Source organism: Camarhynchus parvulus, chromosome 4 (assembly GCF_901933205.1).
Source record: "Camarhynchus parvulus chromosome 4, STF_HiC, whole genome shotgun sequence".
In the NCBI taxonomy this organism is placed as follows: Eukaryota; Metazoa; Chordata; class Aves; order Passeriformes; family Thraupidae; genus Camarhynchus; species Camarhynchus parvulus.
This window is the reverse complement of record NC_044574.1, coordinates 50,113,223-50,130,645: the sequence shown is the minus strand read 5'-3', so window position 1 is coordinate 50,130,645 and position 17,423 is coordinate 50,113,223.

Sequence of the window (17,423 nt, the reverse complement as noted above, 5' to 3'; positions counted from 1 at the left end):
GGACCTTTACTATCTATAAAAACACACTTCTTAATAGAAAATTAAACATCACACCTTTTTAAGTGGTCCCAAAATATTAGCAATCCTCATAAAAATTAAACAGCTAGAGGGAAAAAAGAAGATTCACAGTGTGTCCAGGAAAGTAAGAATTATATTTTATGTATACAAACTGTACCTCAGAAAATCTGCATGCCTCTGAAATTACAAAAATCCTTGAACATGTTTACTTGAGTTGTCCGCAGCATAAGATAACCAGTTCAAAAACGAATGAAAAAAATTTATAGATTTCCTATGTGATTGTCACATAGAACTGGTATTGCAGAGTAGATTCTTTTCAAATTATAGAATCACTTTTCATAGATTTCAAGATCACCTGCAGTCACTACATCACACCCAGCACGGACAAGGGTACTGATAGCAAGAGCTGCATGATTTTCATCATATGCCTTGAATTTGTAGGCATAGTTGAAGATGGAGATAGAATCCTGACTATTTCCTTTCATGAAAAGCAGTCTATCAGAGCTGGAGTTTGGCATGTGTAAGAGTAAATTTATTTCATAAAATACCACTCAAACACTTCAGAAAGCCTGTTTATTTTACCTGTTCACAGTATGTAAATACTCAGTCCTTCAGGCCAAACATTATTATCACTGAGCTTCCTTTTTATATCATAGTAATCCTGCCAGTTCTGAAAATTCAGAGAATCATAGAATGCTTAGAGATTGGAATGGACCTTAAAGGTCACTTAGTCCCAGCCCCCTCTGCCATGGGCGGGGACACATTCCACTAGGACCAGGTTGCTGAGAGCCACATCCATCTTGGCCTTGAACACTTCCAGTGTTGGGGCATCCACAGCCTCCCACCCTGGGTAACTTGTTCCAGTGCCTCACCACCCTCACAATAAATAATTTCTTCCTAACATCTAACCTACATTCCCCCCCTTTTAATTTGTACCCATTACTCCTTGTGCTGTCACTGCAGTTCCTGAAGAAGGGTCCCTCTCCAGCTTCCCTGCAGACCCCCTTCAGATACGGGAAGGGAGCAGTGGGGCAATGCTGGTGCTGAGCAACCACATGGGAATCATTTGCTCTCCTTGTTTCCAGTCAGCTGATCTAATCTCAGCCCATGATTTTCACCTTCTGTGCCTCCAGTTCTTTCCAGCCTGCCACAGCAGGAGGGGAAGGAGTAAGCAGGAGGCAGCATGCTTTGGAGAGTCTCAGTGGAAGCACTAAACTGAGGAGTACCACTCCTAAATCATTACATGGATGAAGCCCCCCTTTTCCTACATGACATAGAATATTAATTTCATTGACATTCCTTGCCATTGTTTTGGTCAAAAGCAATCAATATTTTAAAAACTACTTGTTATTTCAGTACTTATTCTCTTTAAAAAGGTGTTTTCTTATGCAACAACCAACAATTTTCAAATTAAGATTCTACAAATACAGACAACAGCTTTATATCCCTTTAGGACCAACCCAGATATTTTCTTCTGGGGTCTTTTGGTTCCACATCTTCATCTAAATCAAAGGTCAGCTGAGTTGCTTTCATCTTTTAGGAAACACTGTTTAACAATATGTTTTAAGAAGGATATCTCTTGCATATTTCTGGCTGAAAACATTTACCTGTTCTGTTACCATTAAGGAACATAGCTGATCCATTATAGCTATTTAAACACAGATGTCTAGAAGTACATAAGAGATAAGCCTACAGGTAAAGAGAAGGCACATTATTGCAAGAATAGTTGATGCAAACTAGTCCAAACCCGCTCACAAGAATTAAAACAATAATTCTTCAGACAGGTAGGATTGTTTTGTCCATATGAAAAAAGTGTTGCTATGTTTATACAGTAGCTAGAGGTGGTTAAACATTTATCATTCATAATAGCTAAATATTTATAATTCATAATATGAAATTTGAGACTATTTAAGGCACTGTAATAGAGCCTTTATTACAGCACAATTGTTTGCATGCGTGGTGATTTAAGAACTGCACTTCAGATAGGTAGTAAATGTTACTGCTCTAAAGTATGAAACCATAATATTCCCTCTCCTACTCACAAAGGCTAAATTCATTCCAGGAAATACTATGAGAAAAAAATTCCTGGGAGAAAAAAATGTCTTCAACAGGGAGGATCTTCAATAGTTTATCCTTAAACAGATCAATTTATCATTTTAGCAGTAATTTGATATCTGTATTTTCAAGGCAAAGGATGTCATTCATACTTAAGCAGAGGCCTTTTAAAGCATTTTCTTCATTTTTTCTTATTAAATGCATTTTTATTCATGACAAAAGAGTTGAATGTTCTTCCTGCAACAGTCACTGTATTTTCTTCCTTCTAATTTTTTTCACTTTCATAGAATAAGGATATTTTTGGGGGTTTTAGTCTGTGAAATGCAGCAAATTTAGGAAATAACAATAATGCCTTACTACTCTCACGATGTTTTGTGTACATCTAATTTCCAAAAACGGGATGACAATCACTTCCAGCAACACTTGAAAACAACAAACAAAATCAAACTAAAATAAATTATAAGCTTTTAGAGTCAGGTAAACAAATTTTGTGTTTTCATTCTCAAACTAGAAGACTATACAAGCACAAGAATTATGTATATCCCAAATTCATGAAAAAATTAAGGTACTTCAGCATCCAACAGCTGACAAACTAAATTCCAGCCCATTATCCCTCTCCTAGAAAATCTTTGCTGAAAGCAATAGGCCTCAGGAATTTTTGATAAGGCTGACACACCAGGAAGAGGATCCCAATTATTACATCGAACAAAGTACTAAGGAATAGCTAGAGGAGTCTTTAAAGTAGAAAAAATAATATACAAGGCTGTATTCAGCGCTGAAAAAAAAAAAAAAACACCTATAGAAGGCCACTAAATTATTCAGAAAGAGTTACCATGAGAATAAGATGCCAAAACACATTTATATCACTTTTGATCAACTCTTACACTGCGCATTTTTAAAAGTTCCTCAGTGCTCCAGTTTTACAGAAAATTAGCAGGCGAAGGGAAAGCAAAGCCCCTACAAAAGAAAGTTTTAAGCTGGCTTGATTTTCTGCTTCTGTATTAAGTTTTTGGGTAGATCAAGCACTCTCATGCTATCAGTGGTTCTTATACAGGTGACGTCCTTCAGCCTATTTGGCACACATGGATTTCCTGTTATTAAAAAAGCAAAGGAAAATACCAGAAGGCAACAAAACAGGTTCTTAGAGGTTTCCAAGACAATAATCTTTTATCAGTAAGAGACAACAAAACTATTTAGAGATTCAGAAAAGTTATCTTCTTCGGACGTGAAACACAATGTTTATTTGATGCTTGCCATGACATGACTCTCACATAGAATAAATGTAATATTTTCTTATTTGTTATTCTCTGTTATTAAATCTGAGTGGTTTTCCCTCTCACTACTACCAAACTCAGTCTCAGGTTTATATGTTATAAAATCTTCATACATACACACACATGAGAAAATTCCAAGGTAGCATCAGATTTTCATACTTCCTTCACAGCTGTTGACGTTAAAGAATCCTTAGTTGAATGAAACATACATCCACTTACAGCAGGGTTCTTTCACCAGCAAAATTAGAGATAGATCTTATCTGTTAAATTTAACAGTATGTTGTTCTTGCTCATCATTTTAAAAGTGAAGATTAGAATTTAAATTTGAGGTGTTTAGGACACTGTCATCTTCATTCCATAATTCTGTGCTTGATAACAGTTTAATTCTATTCAAAGCAAAAGTCTTTCTTATTAGAGGAAGATTCCTTTAAAAAAAATTGAACTTCCAACACTGCTTTTAAAATGAAAGCAGGATCAGTGTTCACGTTTTCTTGATGTTTTTGCTGCTCTCTGACTATACTCAGAAATCACTCCTTCCCAGATTTCTGTTTTACCTGCCAGTACTTTAGATCAGCAGAGTCTCTCTATCAAGTCCACAGAGCTTGAAGTCCCTTTGTGGATGTTAAAGAGTGCAGGTATGTGCTCTACAGCTGCACATATTGGACAACCTGAGAATCACATTGCAAGCCCCTAGATGTGTCTAGCAGACAAAGGTGAAGCAGGCGTACAGAAGTCCTGCTGTATTCACACTAGACATGGGAATTCTCCCTAGCTAGGTTCTGTCATTCTGAACTCTGGAATTCAACAGATGCTGATAGCAGCTTGGATTCAGGGGACAGGTTGGAGAAGACTTGAGGGACTGAAAAATAAATATTACAGCAAAAACCTAAAGGCTTTAATATAAGAAAGAGAGACTTGAGTTATGACATGATCACATGCTATGAACTCTGCTGGCTTCCTTAGATGGGTTAGTAGAGATTACTGTACCATATCACACAAAGATATAAACGTGGAAAGGGGCAGGGACAGGACCAAAGAAACCCACAAAAAGTGAAAAAGCACTAAATTGAGACACATTCAGACTATAGATATAAGTGTGACAGTAAATATAAAGGAGCCCTGAAATAAATTATTGAAATCAAGATAAATCACTTGAAATTTCTCATCAGTTGAGTTTTTTCCTAAGAAAAGGATCTACATTAACACAAATAGTGGAATCGGAAACCAAAATAATTTCAGGAAACGCTGCTGTCTGCAACACTGTCACGTGAAATCAATTGTGATGACAATAAAAAATTATGATAATGATTTTCTGCAGTTGGTAAAATCTTTCATCTATTGACTTACTGTATTTCATGGGAATAAAGTAACACTTTTACAGTGATACTAAATCTTTTGCAATACTGAAAAACATTTCCTATTGGAAATTTATTTCAATCACGAAGGGCCCATCTAATCCTGTTAAGCAAGGAAAATTTCCTGCTAGATTCCAAATGCTCCTTATCAATTAGAAGTAATATATATGTATACAATTTGTTTTTTGGTAGAATGAAATGACAGTCTGATATGGATTACGTAAAGAAAATAAGCCTTAAAACATGGGAAAACATCTTTAAGAGTTTCTTTCAAGTTTATTTTTTTAAATTAAAGCTTGTCAGACTTCTAATGCCACATGAGAAACATCTTTCTGATCTCAAATGATGTTAACATTTCCCTCTCTTCTGTAAGTCACAATATCCTTTCAATACAATATGGGAACTCACATTCATAACTCCTACTTTTCCTCCTAATGTATTAAATAAGACTAGTGTTATTTTTATAGAAAGAAAATAAAAATCACTTATATGTATTCTTTGTTTCTTAGCTTTGATCTCACATTTAAATTCATCTGAAATAGTGCCATCTTGCTTCTCTCAGACCACAGAGATCATGGAGACTTGCTGCAGCAGCAATTAGATTACAGGAAGAAAGGCTGCCCATTTAATGAACTCCTTATTTGATCTGCCAATGCAAATGGATTGTGATGTTATTTCTAACATTTGCTTGTAAATACATTCACCATTAGTCTAAGCAAGGATGGAGAACAAAATGGGAAAGCTGAATACCCACAGACAGTATCTTATCTACATGTAGCAGTACAGAATTTCCAAGGCAAAGACTTCTATACTAAATATGTTGATAAGCGTAGGACACATAAATAATGATATTTTCTTTGGCACAACATAACTGACAAAGTCAAATAAGTAACAGAAATAAAATAAGAAAAGGTGAAAGAAATGCATTTTAGCTGTTCATAAAATTGATGAGGAGCTGAAATTCAGAAAGTTTATTCTGTGTGATAGAATGCTCAGAGAACAGTCCAGAAACCACTGACAGACTGTGGACACACAAGGGCAAAACTAAACTGGATTTTGAAAAAGTGGTAATACCAGGAAAGGTCTAACTTCCAAGCCACATCAGTATAAACCCACAGAATCTGTATATTTGGGAAAAAAAGTTAAAAGTGAGAAAACATAGGGTGAAACTACAATTTTTTAATTCATGTATATTTATAGATTCCAAAACAAGTGTAGTAGAGATATTAAAGCGTCATATGTGGAAACAGTTCCAGAATGAGTGAATAACAGGGAATGTCAATAGAGCCAGCAAGTTATCAGTTTTTTGGACTCATTTCCTGGTCAGGAGCTAATTATGGAAAACAACAAATGACCTACAATATCAAGTTGTTTGTTTATTGTTCATTAATTTTCAATGTTGCATGGGAAACTTAGAGGCTGTGTATTAAATGGTAGAACAATGGATAATGCATAGAAATGCTGAAATATAAATTTTATGTTCATATGAAATTATCAAATATCAAAACTACATATATTGAAGCTTTGACACAAATTATTCCAGACTTCCTAAATAGTTATCCAAAGACAATAAAAAAAAGGTTCTAAATTCTTCTTTTGTTCCAAGCCTACCTCTCCCCAAGTTTTACACACAAAAAATAAACTTCTTTCTGCAAATGAAAACACAATTTTCTACAGTTAGGTCCTTGTTTTATTTCACTCTAACAAAAGTGGAAATAACCTTTTGAAAGGAATCAGCAACTCCACTATAAAGACATGCTAGGCTGAGTATCTAAAAAACAGAGACTTAGTACTTTATGAAAAAAATTCTTGCAGAATATAGTGATATATATAATTACATATAACATATATATAACACATATCGTGTTATATAATATATAATAACATATACTCTGTTAAATAATATATATCATACAGTTTTCATGACTGAAATGTGTATCCTACTTTCTTAAAAACTTAACCAGTCACACTTTATATTCATGATAAATTACACACAAATTGTGCATTGCCTTGCACGTAAATTAAGCGCACATTTTCTCCTGCTTAATTAGCCCGATTTGGTAAAAAAATCAGTACAAACATACTTCCAGAAAAAGTATGTCAACAACTTAGTTCTGTTAAAGTTACTTTATCTCCTGTTGATTGGAAGCTGCTCACTGATGTAGCTTCTTTTTCCAAATTAATTGGGGAATTATCTTTCTTAAATGCTCGCAGTTTTTTTCATTTCTACACACTTCTGAAAGAAACTTTAATTACTTAGCTGATAGCATATCTGTCATTAATCTTGTTAAAAAAACAATAAGAGCTCCTTAGGGGATGGAAATTGTTCTCTTTATTCTGTCATTTCATATAATCAGCTACGAGTACACGATTAAAGAAGCACAAATAACCTTTCTGATTCTTTTTTTTCTTATTGTTGTAAATAGCATCACTAACCAACAAAAAGGAAAATACATTGAAGTCTTCCATGCATAACATTTGCAATTTCATAGAATATATTTTCCTAATTCATTTTTTTCCTTTTGTTCTCTTGATAAAGAAAAAGGTTTCTGCAAATTATGCTATTGTAGATTTATAGTCATGCTTTTCAACAGCTCAGAGGCAACTCTGAGATTTTGCCTGATGTTAGATTAAAAGATTTTTTTTCAAAGAAGAAATAGATGAGCATTAAAAAGTTACATCAATGTGTAATAAACATTTCTCTAAGGAAAAACAAAATCCTGTTTCCACTGGAATAAAAAATGTGTAGAATTGTTTAAAGAGAATAATTATCACTTTTTTTGCTTAATTATATAGAATTAGTAAAAATAATTGGCCACAGAATAAAGAAGGCTTTGCATTTAAATGCTAAATTCATGCAAGAATCAAAAAATAATGCTCCTGCACTATTGTAAAGCAACATTGAATTGTCATGGGATTGGTATGAGGAGAGCTATTGAATATTGTAAACATTTGAATAATTACTTAGGATCAATAGTGATGTTTTATTGTGATGTAAAAGTTTGCTCTTTTCTGTAACTAAATGCCATTACAAGAAATTCCAGTTACAAATATAGAATCTGGATGCACAGTAAAGGCTGATAAAATTAACCTTTGGATCCACCCAATACTGATTAGGAAAAAAACAGAAGTTTCTCATACAGACTAGGAATTTCAAAACAAGAGTTCTGATCTCATCGTGAGATTTAAATTGTCTTATTTATAGCAGCTGGAATTTATCCTTCTCTGGCTACTCCTGTGGATTGAAACTAGATCCAAAGGAACCACAAAATTTGTTAAGTGATAGTCTTGACCATTAATATGACCGAGGTCTCTAGAAAAATTAAAACAGAAAAATTTTCTATAGGCATGACTGAATGCAAAAGGAGACCAAGAAAACATTCTGTGGTATGCAAGGAAGTAATCAATGCTGAGCTGCAATGATAAAAGAATTTGAAGCAACAGCCTGATCTGGAACTGAAGCTGCTGTGTAGTTTTTCCAGCCCTTCCATAGCCGGGGCAGCGAGAAAAGCTGAAGCCACAGCCACACATTTTTTCTACAAGGTTTTATACAAATCACCATATATGATAAGATAAATCTCCCCAACAGAATCAGTGAGCACCTGAAAAATGAGATCAGTTTAGTGGGAACTCTTGAAGCCAAATTAAACATTGCTTTCCATATGAGGGGGAAAATGTCAATCCTGAAACTAGAATTTTCCAAGACATTCTCATAGGCAGTTGCCTCCATGTCTACCTAAATATGTAGGGCAAGAGATACATGCAAGAAAAGCAGACTGAGAGATTCAGACAAACATTGTAGACCTCAGAAATCACTTATTTGTACGTTAATTGATGTTCAGTATGATATAACCAGAGATTTTTAGTTCCAAATTTTCTTATATTTATAGACAAAGAGGGAAAAGTGAAAGAGGAAAGGGAGAACATACGGGAGGTTTAACTGGCCCAACACCACCAACATGCCACTCAAACCAGCGGTAAATACCATAAAAATACACATGTCTTCAATGGGTTTTAAAGGTCCAGCGCTCTCCCTAGATACCATTTTAGGGCCTGGGAGATGTTTGGCTTGTGTACCAAGCAACATTAATCTTCTAAAAAGAAACAGAAAAAGGCTACTGAACCCCAGGTAATATTATCTGTTACTGCTTCATACACTTTTATCCATTGTAGGAAAAGGAAAATCTATTAAATAAGTTTGCCAGAAATTATTTGCAGGGTGAAAGACAATCTTCAGAGGACCATTAAAATCCACAGAGAATCAAAGAAATCCTGTGATCATGCAGCCACTTCAACTCTACATTCCAAAAAACTGGGTAACATTTGGCTTAACCCAATTTGGCTAAGCCTGAAGAGAATTCAATGAACACATGAATTTTCAGGAAACTGTTCTGAGGAGTGAAGAGTTGTCTCACACTCAAAAAGGACAGACCTCAAAATTTAAAAAGAATATCAGATAGTTTATTAATTCTGTGCTTTTCCAAGAATTAAATTCATTATTATTTCCATCAACCACTGCAATAAATATCACATGGAAAGGAAAAAAGAAGTAAACATTACCTTAAGATACATATACACAAGAAACTTCAGTTTAAAGTGCAAGTTTCTCTAAGATCTGCCAAAGACAGGACTTATTTCTGCCAAGAATAAAGGCTCTGAGATTCAAAAACTTTGTCTCTAATCTTTTCCTGCTGGATTTTTGTGACGGTGTTCACAGGGGTCTTAGGATACGGGAAGAGACATAGATCTGACTCCATATTTCAGAAGGCTTGACTTATTATTTTGTTATATATATTACATTAAAACTATACTAAAAGAATAGAAGAAAAGGTTTCATCTCAGAAGGCTAGCTAAGCTAAGAGTAGACTCAAAGAATGATAACAAAGGCAGCTGTCTGAGCCAGCTGGGCTGTGATTGGCCATTAATTATAAACATCCAAGATGGGCCAATCACAGATCCACCTGTTGCATTCCACAGCAGCAGATAATCAATATTTACATTTTGTTCCTGAGGTCTCTCAGCTTCTCAGGAGGAAAAAATCCTAAGGAAAGGATTTTCATGAAAAGATGTCTGCAACTGATTTTTGCAAAATGAGAGTCATTTTTCAAACTAAAAATATGCACATACACACACAGAGTCTTGGGTTTTTACTTTTTTTAAAACAAAATTATAATAGCAAAAGTACTCACAGTGTGGATCTTTTGTCTTTTCTTTCAAAACACTGTTTACTGAGTTTCGTAAAAGCATTATGAAAGGGTTTGAGGTTTTTTTTTTCATTTTAATGGTGCACACTACTTTTAGAAACAAAGATTAAAGTGCTCTACAGTTGGTTTGAGTACCTTTTCAAACAATTCCCTGAGCTCTGCTCTGTACCTTCAGATAGGAAATACTGATGATTCATTCTGATATTCCCTCCACTCTACACAGGAACAGATATCTTCCAAATGCTGGGAAAATTCCTGCAGACATCTCAAGCCCTGTGCCTTCAACCAATCAGCTAATACAATATTGCATCCTATGCTGTTTAGAATGTGAGATAGCTCTCGAATCAAAGCACTAAAATGAAATTCAGGTTATAAGATCCTATTACTCTGAAGTATGTTACATAAGAGAAGGAAACAGAAATCCACTACATCTAAGTATTCTCAGACAGCCTACAACAGTATTTACATTGATATTTATTTTCACTTCTCTTAGCAAAGACACAAAGCAAATGTGTTCATCTGGTCATCTCTAGCAATAGAGAGCTAGAGATTTGCATCTCCTCAAAGCTTCCCATTTTTCTTGGGAAAGGTCAGATAGCTTGTCACAATTGAGTCTGCTACTTCTGAAGCAAGTAAAACTCATGCGCTGGAAAGGATTTTTGCAGAGGAAGAACTATTCATTCATTTTACTTTAAATACAACTATTACTTAAAACTCAATTTTACTGAGAATTCCGCCTGAGTTCTCAGTAATCACAGTGGTGACAACATTTCTCCCCACTTGCAAAGAGCAAAGCACAGCACCACTCGATTTTGCAATTTTCATTCTGACATACGTTCGCTTCAATTTGTATTCAATAAAATCCTGCACTTGAAGTACGAGTACTTCTATGAAAAGAAGCAATGAGGTGGAAAACTGTCTTTTGAACTTTTTCTTTCACTGTTAAGAAAGTCATGGTATATTTCAAACAACAAGGAACTGTTACAATCTCTGAAAGCATGTACCCTGAAATGAATTTAATTTAATCCTTACAGAAGAACTTGACTGGAAAACACAGTTCAGAAAGAGATAGTATACTGTGAGTTTCATTTACAAAGAAATAAAATTATTTACTGTACAGCTATAAGCTCTCCTCATACTCTATTGTGATGTTATGATTTTATGTAGTGCCATTTTCTCTCCTTGTAGTGAATACAATTTTTGACTTGTCAAAAATTATTTAGATTAACTTGAGATACATATAAACCCTTGATAAATATTCTGCATGCTGTGAAATAAACCCAAGTTTTGAGTTTGCCTGGCTTCTTTAGAGAGGGAAATATTCATCTTATCACGAAGTAAACAGAGAAAGATTCCAGAATAATGGACAATAGCAACTAGTACAGAGTTGCTGAATAACACATTATGCAATGAAAGATCAGCAATTACCTCCTCCCAGAAGTTTATTTCACTAGTGGTTTAGTTCCCATTAAAGATTACCTCAGACTTCATTACTCCATTCAAACTAACTCAAAAATTTGCCCCTTAGCTAAAAGTTGCAAGGGAGAGCAACCCAGTGAATTTCACATGCAGCTCTACGCAGCAGGATCACTACTGAGACCCACTGAATACTCAGTTGCCTTTCCAGAATCTCCACCTATTTTTAAATTACACTGTGTTGAAAACTTTGCTCATCACTTAAAAAAACTAAAGAGTTTACAAAGCAAACTATATTATAAAATCCACCTTTGTGATTACTTCCTTAAAAAACAAACACACAGAGGGTTGTAAGTCCCCAATAGAAGCCCCCAACAAGCAACTGGTTGGTGTCCCTTTCTGATTTGAAAAATGGAAAATGGAGAAAACAAAATGAGGAAAGCTATTTCTGAAAACAATAAAATAGTCTTAGTTGTAAGCTTTAAGCATATTCCAAAAGTCACATATTTTGGTTGAAGTAATTCTCCACTTTCTTAATAGCTTTAACAGATTATATTTTTTTTCAGAATTAGAAAGATAAGTAGTCCTAGAATCTAGACAGGTGCAATTCAATTCACCCCTGTAAACAAACTTCACATTACACAGGAAACCCCTGCACATCATGCTGCCAGTGGAAAATATTCTACAGCCACATACTCTGGTAAAACAAACAACAGCATGCACCATACCAATAAATCCACAACAGACAAACAAAGCCTCACAAACACACACCACCAAATCTTGGTGGTCAACACTAGAACATTAGATCTGCACTATAGACACCTTCAACTAAACAAAGACTGCATGTCAAAAACACAGCATTGTGTCTCTTACAGGCATAAGGAAGAGCAACATGAAGATTTTTTTATATGTATCCAATAAACAACCATGCTAGGGGGCTGCTATTTGTTTCAAAAGATAATGCTAATGTTGAAATGAAGACCAGCAAGGACACAGGAGTGCCTCCTGACTTACTGCTGGTAGCTTCAGTCATCACTCATGCAATGACTTAGAAGCCAAATAAATGCAAAAAAAAATGAATTAATGATAGATACTACAGCTGGGAAAAGACACGGATTTGTTGGGGTTTTTTCCATCTCTGTTTTCTCTTTATCCTAGTCAATGGGATTGCGCAGCCCAACAGGGCACAAATATGAGGCTAGTTCAAACCAATCTGAAAAGATGATCCTTTGTTACCCTCACGTGCAAACATTTCAAGACAAAACCTGATAATGTCAGGTAAGTCCACCCTTACAGTTCAGTGATTAAAATTTACCATAGCTTCAGACTTTCTTCTGCACCTGAGTCAGAAACAACACAAAGTAAACATTAACAGAGTTCCAAGCCACCGGTATACCCACATATCAATGGAAATGGATTTCAACACAGGACTGTTTGATAACCCATCTAACAAAGATTTGGAAACCTCCAGATCCCAGAAGCCTGGAGAAAAATGAAATGTTGATATTGAGGGCTTCTGTAAAAACATCAAATGCATGGCAGAGATCCCTATAGGGCAATCCTGTACTCACAAATAACATATGATGGAGAAATACAGGGATTTGTCTGCCACAAATGCAGACATAAGAGAATTATTTTCTCATATAAATTCAGTAATAAGGCCTCCTTAAGGGATTAAAAAAAGTAAAGAATTTGCTTTTGAGTAACTGAATACAGTATAGCTTTGAATGTACATTCAGATATTGAATAACAGATGATTAAAACCAAGGACATGGAAATACAATTATAAAAAAGATTATGCAGGGTCACATCTTCCAGCTTGAATCATAATTTGGAGCAAATTTTGCCATGAATAGCTCCAATTGCACTACTTACAGGAATTATTGCAGATGACAGGGCGTCACTAGAAGCATCAGGACAAAACATTTCCAATCTTAACATTTATAACACCCATATTTACCTCAATTTCCATTTGAAATAGAGCTACTCGTCTACTGCAGATGGTCTTTTCCTGAGTTTAAAAAGAGAAAGAATTAAAGAATTATCACCATTCATGCCTTGATTTTCCCATGAACTTCAGAACATAGAATTAAGTCTATTCATAAGCCTGAATGTATCCTAAAGGAGATGGAAACAAATTTCAGGCACTGTCAAGATTGGAGCTAATGAGTCCAGTGAAGATCACCATCAATGTCACATAATTCAGTCCCTGAGAGTATAAGCAAAACAGCACATGGAATCAATGATTTTTTCAAAGTTACACAGAAAAATATTTAAAGCAGTACAGAGATGACACAAGTACATTAATAACAAGAGGAATATCTTACAAGGAATACTAATTCTTTACTTGGCAAAAGAAAACTGGTTCCATTATTTATCAAAATAAAGGTAAATTAAATTTTAACTCAGCAGAAACATAAAATCATATTAAAAATTTCATTGCAACAATGTACCAGAATTTCTCATGAAAGTATTGAAAATGACATTTTCATCATATGCAAACAGATACCCAAGTAGAGGATGGTTGAAAGCAATTTGAAGAAGGGCCCCTACTAATTTGAGGAAACTATAAGGCACAGACTCAGAATGGAAAATCTTGCAAGTAATCTGCTGTGGTGTATATCAGAAAGAAGAAGAAATAAATGTATGCATAAAAGGCAGGACATGGAAGTATTTTTCAGCTGAAAATACCCTGAAAATATCTTAATTCAATCCTGGGACATGTTTGAGGATGATCATACCATCATCCACTCCACTGGTTTTCAAGGAATGCTAAGCCAATAGTACAAAGGAAAAGGAAGTAGAAGACCTCCCTAGCCAGATTTTTGACCTGAATAATCAAAACCTCAGTAACATGCAGCCAGAATAGAAGTACACCAGGACACTCAGGAAAGATTTACTTCACTGTGAAACGTTCATCAAGTTCCATCATAGCTCTAACAGAACACATAACTAGGAAAATAAATAGATACATCTAGTTATGAATACTAGGATGAACTGACAAAGGTTACCTTCTGAGCCTGAGGACAGCAGCTGTTGGAATCCAAAATGCAAGCAACTCTTAGAGCTTTGGGCCTGTAAGCCAAAGCTTAGAATAAACACAGGATTTGATCTGAGACCTTGGAAAAGGCTTCCAAACTTATGTGCTAGAAGCCAGAATGTGGATTTATAGTTTAAAGCAGAGACACGTTAAGCTACATAAAGTTTAGACTTTTAGAGTTTAAAATATAGAAAAAATAAAAATAGTTACAGAGTTAAACAAGGAGTTTAGAATATAGTACTGTAGGCTTGTGTGTCGTGATTGGCTAAGAAAACTTACACTCTAGCATAGGTCCATAAGACAAAATATTTAAGGATTGGGTCAAAAATATAAATATCCTTGTTGGCAGTGTTTTACTGGTCAATAACTCCTTAAAAGGTCTTGTAACTGAGGGTCTTGTGACCTTCTGAACCATACTGTAACAACGTGAGCAAATTCACCCTTCCTACCTATGTAGAAGATACTGCATCATCAAAAAACAACTCAAAAGTCCTGTCTCAAATTCCTTCCAAAATTCCCCACAGGTGAATTATCACAACCAGCAATTAACTTCTTCTGAATCCTATTAAAGACAAACCTTTGTGAAAGCATATTTCTGCTTGAATTCAAATGCTGCTTTTCTGCCTTGAGGAAGTATATCCAACCATATCACTCATGACTGGGAGTTTTCCACATTTAGCATTGTCACAAACCTCAGCATCAATGACTACCTGTTCTCCTAGAAGTTCAACTTCCCCAAAAAAGAGAAACTCCACCATAATCCAGAAAATACTCTCTGGTTTACGTAAGTAGTTTGAAAGTTTCATATTCAGGTGTTCTTTAAAATAACTAAGAAAGAGAAAGAATGCAGCTGTCCAGCTAGGGAAGCTGTCACATGCCCTTCACTACCTCTAGCTAAACTGGTTTAGCTCATTGTCAAAAACCCTATAAAATAACAATAGAAGTATGAAAATAATCAAAAATATATTTATAATCTCATTTCAAAGTGCGTCCAGTATCTTCCAACGATAAAGATACCAGATACCACCTATTAGAAATCAAATTCTAAATGTCGGTTATGCATCATTTTATAAACTTGCATTCACTTAGAAAGAAAACAGAGGCAATCAAATCAGTTCATCATTTATACAGGGTTCTCAGGAAATAAAAATAATGCTGCTTAGAAAATAAATGTTTTACTGAGTTCTTTCTCCTGATATTTTTTATGTCTCTTTGGGTTTTTCTCCTGAATTTTGGGAAAAAAAACAAGACCAGAGAATCACATTTTGCTATTGTATTGTCTGATGTTATTTCATCTGATTACAAGCTTCATTTTATATAAAATGCATCAAAATAATTCTAAAAGCTTTTTTCAGAAGCAATAAAAATATAGCACGAACTCACAACCCAGCATATTCAGGGTTTATGCTGACTTTTACCAGTGTAAACCTTCAAACAATATCCCATTCAGAAATTAATTTGCCTTCCTGTGAATAAACTGATTGCAATATTGTTTTGAGATCGGATCTCATATCTGTTCAAGAATTATGAGACCAGAAAAAAATGATTAGATTTTTTGGTACCAATTTTATTTGGTGTTATTTCCTTGAGCTGATAATTTAACATTTCTTTTCATCAAAAGGAAATGGCATTTTATGAAAAAATTGTATCTGAAACATAATTTCAAATGTGCTGACCATCAATGTTGAAGATGCTACACAGAGCCAATTATCATAAGGAATATCTTAACATAGTTACTTTTCTTGCAATTTTAGGGTTACCAAGGTAATTAAGCTTTCTAAGAACTTTAGCAGTTCAGAATAGACCAGCCTTCAGCAATGCTTATTACAACATCTACACTAATCATCTTTTCAATGCAAATTAGGAGGAATTAGGATAAAAATTTAATCTCTGCAGCACCAACAGTTGCAAAGTGCCTTCTAACAATGGAAATCCTTGTTAAGTTGCAAAGGGGGAAAATTACTAACATTTTTCATTATAAAATAATGGTAATAAATAATTATAATTTACTAAGAGATAGGTGTTAATAATTATCCTAACCACTTTCCTTGTATATTCTGATTCCTTGATCTGTCCTCCCAATACTTATACTTTTAGATTTCATGGTCTATAAATTCAGGTGACGCATTCAAAAATTCTGGCTCATTCAAAAATATTCATTCCTATCCAGATGTTGGTCAAATATCTTCATTTGCAGAACAGACTTTTTCTGCTATACAACTGGAGTTGCCATTGTCCACTAACACAGAAACTCATTAAGGGTTGAATATTTTCAGAAATCACTGAACTTAGAAAGGTTTTGCGTGGCAGTTAGAACAGCAGTGCTGTATTTAAAAAAATGGATAATACTTGTAAAGTATGTGCTCCAAATTTAAAAATTGTTCTCCATTCCCTTCTACAGCATTTCAAAATGGTTGCTGGTTTAAAATGGATGCTGGTTTAAATGCCCAATATTAACGAAAAAGTAGAAATTAAGCCAATTATTTTAATGAGATGGCTCTAATACAGGTGCCATAAAATGCCATGTTTGGAAATATTTGAATATGTAGTTGTGAGATGCAAACTTGAGAAAACCCTTCAGCAATAACCACTGCATCAAGATAAGATTTCTGTGGTCTTTTAGCGCAAACAAATACTGCTTAGCCTTACTACAAAACCCTGTGAGGACACTGATTGGCAAGCTGTTAATGATGAACACTTAGAATTTTCTCCTTTCATAAAGAATTTGCTGAAATAGGAAAGCAAATTAAAAATAAGCACATGCATATGTCCATTACTAATACATGAACCTGCATACCTATATTTCACAATTGCTTTGTAATATGTTGGAGAAAAACTAATTTTTTAAGCCACTGGAGCTGGATAATGTCTTTTCATATCTGTTTTGCCCCATTACTTTTAATTTGAGTAAAAAAAATAAATCACAGTCTTATGTTAAAATTGTATTACAAATAAAACACATTGCAATTAAAGAGCTAACCTTCAATGTACCAACCAATAATTGTAAAATGTAGGAAAAGCATTAGATGGGGTCTCTGGCTGTAGCTCAGGGAAGGAGGTA